At 35.0% G+C, this 6,072-nt stretch overlaps 1 non-coding gene across 1 annotated transcript; it reads right to left on the reverse strand.

Moving 5' to 3' along the window:
* Positions 1-3,186: 3,186 nt before the first annotated feature.
* On the reverse strand, positions 3,187-3,293 carry LOC141662861 (small nucleolar RNA R71). The gene has a single exon (XR_012550959.1). It is a non-coding gene; the product is annotated as a small nucleolar RNA R71 (small nucleolar RNA).
* Positions 3,294-6,072: the final 2,779 nt, after the last annotated feature.

Genomic DNA, 6,072 nt, shown 5'->3' on the forward strand with positions numbered 1-6,072 from the left:
CCTCCAATTTTGGTTGTTATCGGGAATGGAGGCACTGTTAAAGATATGTTTACTTTTGGGCCTTTGCTTAACATAGACCCAACCACAAATACTGGAAGAGCTATTATAGCACTGAAAGACCTTCCTAAAAACAGCTACGAAAAGGGGAAAACCCTCCCTAAGGTAGCAGACCATAAAACATAAAATTTTCCTCCAAGCGTTTGGAGGAAGCTGACACGGATTGATTTGTAAATCAGCTAAAAGATGAGGAATAAAAGGGTGGAAAGGAAACCTAAGCCCAGCATTAAGGGCATCAGTGTAAATAAAGAGAGTGTCGGGTCTCCAGTGGCAAGTACAGTCACCACCAGAGACTGGAACTAATCTAAGAGGAGGAAGGACGTTATAACGTGCATTTAGTTTGTCGAAATCGATGTTGTGCCAAGTGTTACAATGATTAAAAGAATCGAGATGTGCAGTAGAGGGATATTCATCCCCCCTAGTGTTAATCATATCGATTAAAGACATATACGAAGAACGGATCTCGATATCCTTACCTCGTTTTGAAGCCGAGGCTATCTTGGCCGCCCTCTCGGAACTCTTGTCAGCCATTAGCAAAGCTGGAAAAGCCTGGAAACTTTGAAAGAAAGAGGGCTGGAAGCTAAGGGAGAGAAGTTTGAAGGTTGGAGGAAGGATGAGGAGAAGTGGTAGAATGAGTAGAGAGGTGAAATGAGAGGTGTGGAGAAATCAAACTCTCACCCCACCTTTATATAGCCAAGAAAAGGGGAATAATGGGCCTTAAAACGCCCATTTGGGCCCAAAAGTTAGAAGGTTCTGGAATTGTCCAGGAAATTCCTGGAAAATTCAAGAGAAAAAACTTGAGTTTTTGAAGAATCTGGAAGAATCCAGAAAAACCACAGAAGAATTTGGAATTTGGGCTTAGAAAAAAGGCCAGTTCAGAAAAAGGGCCCAATTTTAGAAAAATTAAGCCTAGCTAAGGGCCCAAGTGTTTAAAAAAGCCCTGTTTGAGGCCCAAATGGTGTTTAAGAAAAAAATGAGTGGAAAGGGAGCCCAGTTAAAACCATGGGCCAATTGCAAAGCCTAGCTGGACCAAGAAAAATGGGCCCAAGGTTTTTCTAATTGAAACACAGAATTAAGGGTAGGCCCAATAAGAAAATAAGCCCAGTTACAATGGGCCCAGGTTTTAGCCCAGCATTAAGAGCCTAAATCCAAGTAGGTACAAAAAAATAAAAAAATAAAAGTATATATATAATAATTGTTCCTGACCCATTCGACCAGAAAACATAAAGAAATCCTGGTCGAATAACTTGAGGTCGAAACCCTGTGGATCAGGGTAAATAAAGGCCTTAATTCGACCAGGACCAAGACCAATTCGACCAGAAAGTGTGAAGAATTCCTGGTCGAAATCCTCGAGCTTGAAATATCATCGACCTAGGCAAACCAAATGGGGGCTAATTCGGTCAAAAATGGAATCCTGACCGAAACAGAAGTTTCCTACTCGAAAATTCCTGGTCGAAATATTTCAAAAAAAAAATAAGGGAAAAATCCTGGACGAAATTCGACCAGGATTCCTGATCGAATGCATCCTCCTCGAAAAGCCTTCGACCAAGGCACAGCAGAGGCTAATTCGACCAGGATCCTGGTCGAACAGGATTCCTGGTCGAAATCTGTATAAAAAAAAAGAGAAAAAGAAAAAAGGAAAAAGGGGGAAGAAAAAGAAGGAAAAATTCTTGGAAAATTACAGAAAAATAAGGAAATTCCTTAAAATATTTTCTGAAAAATGCTAATATTTTCAGAAATAAGGAATAAATCCAGAAATTAAGGATAAATCCCGGAAAATTAGGGAAAAATCCAGAAATTAAGGATAAATCCCAGAAAATTAGGGAAAAATCCAGAAATTAAGGATAAATCCCAGAAAATTAGGGAAAAATCCAGAAAATTAAGGATAAATCCCAGAAAATTAGGGAAAAATCTAGAAATTAAGGATAAATCCCAGAAAATTAGGGAAAAATCCAAAAATTAAGGATAAATCCCAGAAAATTAGGGAAAAATCCAGAAAATTAAGGATAAATCCCAGAAAATTAGGGAAAATCCATAAATTAAGGATAAATCCCAGAAAATTAGGGAAAAATCCAGAAATTAAGGGAAAAATCCTGAAAATTAGGGAAAAGTTCCTGGAAATTAAGATAATTCCTGAATTAAAGGAAAAATCGTTGTAAATGTGTAGGTCGCTCCACACTTTACGCAAAAACGAAACCCTGTAAGGGAATGAATAGACTTAACTTCTGCGAAACCCAATAAATGTTTCCCAAAAGTTGGGGGGCAAATGATAGGGATAAATAAATCCTGATTACATAATTAAATGTTACAGTTTGAGCTGCAAAGCCCAATAAGAAGATGTATGACATTCAGACCAGAAAGGTTAACATGTTGATCAGGCCTGATGGACCAGATCAAGCCTGATGGAACAAAGAAGACCCAAAAACCCTGATTATTTATTAATTTCGTAATTAATAAATAAGGGAGAAAAATAGCTATTAAGATAAGTCCTAGTGAGGATATAAATCCTTGTAGATTGGCCTCCAAGAAACCTCATGGGACAAGGAATCAGCTTCGTACTCCCTAGGACTCCTAAGTCTATCCTAATTCAGAGACTTGACCACCAAGTCTCCTACACCAAGTCCAATTCAAGGACTCCCACATCTATATAAGGGGCCTCACCCCACAAATCAGAACTACGTTTTTTGACTTGATCCTTGGCAATCAGCAAGGTACGTAGGGATCTTGTTAAGGCTGATTGAGTCACGAAACACAAGAGCAGTCAAAATCGAGCCTTGAAGCTCACGTTCCTTCGTACTAAATACAACAATTATATATATTAGTTTTTAATCCATAACAAATACCTTTGAGATCAAGCATGCCATAATTCAATGGGTACAGAATTTAATCCAGTTTGGGGGTTCTCCAACTGAAGATCCCAATATGCACATTAGGGATTTCATTGAGATCTACGACACCTTCAAGTTCAACGGTGTTTCTAAAGATGTTGTGAAGCTGAGACTGTTCCCATTCTCTCTTAGGGACAAGGCTAAGAGCTGGTTACACTCTCTACCAGCTGGTTCAATTACTACTTGGGAATATCTTGCTTATAAGTTTCTTACTAAATGCTTCCCTATGGCGAAGACAGTTGCACTCAGGAATGCTATTACTCAATTTGCGCAGCAAACGGGAGAATCGCTATGTGAAGCTTAAGAGCGCTACAAGGAGATGCTTAGGAAGTGTCCTCATCATGGAATGCCTGATTGGATGATCATCAATTATTTTTACAATGGGTTGGGAGCACAGTCTAGACCCATGCTCGATGCAGCATCAGGCGTAGCATTATGGGCAAAGAGCTATGAGGAAGCTTATGATCTAATTGAACTAATGGCTGCTAATAAATATCAGTATCCAACCCAGAGATGTCCACAGGGCAAGGTAGCAGGAGTTCTTGAAGTGGATACAGCTATGGCTATCACTGCTCAACTAAAGGCGTTGTCTAGGAAGATCAATTCTCTGGCTAACTATGGTGTTAAGCAGATAATCAGTGATTGTGAGCTGTGTGCAGGTCCGCATGTGAAGGAGCAATGCGCTATATCTAGTGACTCAGCTCAGTTTGTGAGCAACTTTCAGATATCGCAGCAACCAGTTCCAGACACTTATCATCCTGACAACTGGAATAATCCTAACTTCAGCTGGAGCAACAATCAGAATGCGATGCAGCAGCCGTTCCAGCAGTTTGGAAATAAGCTATTCAACCCTCCTGGTTTTAAACAACAAACTCATGGTGCATGTCTATCTTCGAATGAAATGTAACAACCGAGAAATATAATATAATCACTTGTATCAATATATGATTATTATGTGAATAATATATGAATTTTTGGTGAATTATCTGATGATTGACAATAATATTTGGATGTTTGTATATAATAAAATGTGAGTATGTTAATTTTAATATGTCCAGAATAAAATATAGATAATTAAGGTATTTTTCTGGTAATTTTTGGACTGTTAGATGATTTTATAATGAATTATGAATTATTAATTATTTTCTGAATAATTATAAAATTATTTTATAAAGCCGGGAATCGTCCGAATTCAACTGTTTTTATGTTTTTACAACCCGAAACTCTTCCGAAAACTCCTTCTTAACCTAATTTGATAATTCTCGACATTTTTCGTGTTTTGACTTTTTCGATCCGAATTACGGTTTGACCCGTGCACGACCCGGCGCAAGAATTTTGATACGATAATCATTTCGGTGAATCAACGAAACCCGTATTCTCGAAAGACGAGATATTATTACATTATTTCCGTATAAAGTGTTTTATAAAAAGCCCGGTTGGGATAATTATCCAAAATTGATATCAAATCGGATCGTTATTGTAGTTACTTAGCGGCTAAGCAACTAATTTAACGATCCAAAATGATCCAAAATGAACCAATATTCCATAAATATTAATAGCCTTTTTCTTATTTCATTTCATTCGTATAATCACAATCAGTCAGTTAAAACTATTAAATTACAGAGAGAAACCCCTAAAAACACTATGTTCTTGAAAATCAAACGCACAAACGAAGATGTTATCAAACTCCGATTCGGGCGTGCAATATATCAAATCGAAACTCTCGAAAAACTCTTTCTGAATCAATCAACTATTTTGGTGCAGAAATCAAGGTCTTTTTCTAATTTAATTATTTTAATTCGAATTAATTAAAGATTAAATTATAAAAAATTTGTTCTTGATGTTGTTGATATGATTTGATGATTCCATCGTGTAGATAATCTTTTTCTAGTCAATTTGGTATATTATACTTGAAAAATAGAGTTCAATAACGCATAGTAATTGAGGTTTGATTTTCTGAAAATTCTCTCAAAAGCTGTTCTTGGTGTTCTTGAAGAATTCTGGAAATCAAAGTCAAATTTGAAGGTGATATTGAACTTCAAATCACAAGTATTTGTAACCGTTGTGAAGCCCTTGATCTGTTCTACCTATTTCAACCATCAAATCATTTAAACGATTAGTAATTTTCAAATTCGTTCGGGTTATTTGTTGACCCATTTTTGATCTTCCCTTTCCCCAAAAACAAATCTGAAAACTGTTTCTGAATTTCGATTTAAAAATAATTCAGAAATCTTATTTAAATTCTAAAATTTATTATTTGATTATTCTGAAAATTATTTTAATTCTGAAATAAATCTGAATTAATTAGTTAATTAATTTTAGTTGATAATTAATTATTTAATTAGTCAATTAATTCAAATATTAATTGATTAATTAATTTAATTAGTTATAATTAATTTTAATTAATTATTTAATTCGATTTAATTATTTAAAATTGATTTAAAAATTTAGAAAAATAGTTTCAAGCTTTAAAATATTATTTTAAATTATTTTCCAAGCTTGATAATTATTATAAAATTATTTTACAGTCAAATTCAGGTGTTTGAACCCTACTATTTAATTATTAAATGATTCGGAGACCGTTTAATTCCGAAAAATGTTCAAAAATTCATAATAAATCAACCGTATGTCCGTTTAATACGAAACAAACGCCTCTAGACTCAAAAAAATATTCTGCTTCTATTAAAAATATTTTTGAGACCTAAATTCTTTTATATCAAAAGGGTGTTTATTTTATGAATCATTCTGAGTCGGTTATTGATCGATAAAATACTCTTTTTGACCCAATTTCAATTCTAAACATATCGAGACCTATCTTTTAACGATTCAACTTATGTGCTACATGAATTACATGATTATGTGTTATGTGAATAATATGATTACATGCCCTATGTGTACGTATTATGTGGATAATGAGTCAACGTGTCTTTTAAATGTTATATGAATGAGATGTGATCCTTATCTATTATTATCGGGCGGGTAGATGATAGGAATAAGTGTATAGACTAGTCAATTATATATTGTCAGTTCATTGAACAGTATTATTTGTGATAGATGCACATAGTGCGAGACGTTCAAAGCTAGATAGAGATTGTAGAAGTAAAGCCTGATTGCGTGTAGTACTAAA

The sequence above is a fragment of the Apium graveolens genome, chromosome 5 (genome assembly GCF_009905375.1).
Source record: "Apium graveolens cultivar Ventura chromosome 5, ASM990537v1, whole genome shotgun sequence".
Classification (NCBI taxonomy): domain Eukaryota; kingdom Viridiplantae; phylum Streptophyta; class Magnoliopsida; order Apiales; family Apiaceae; genus Apium; species Apium graveolens.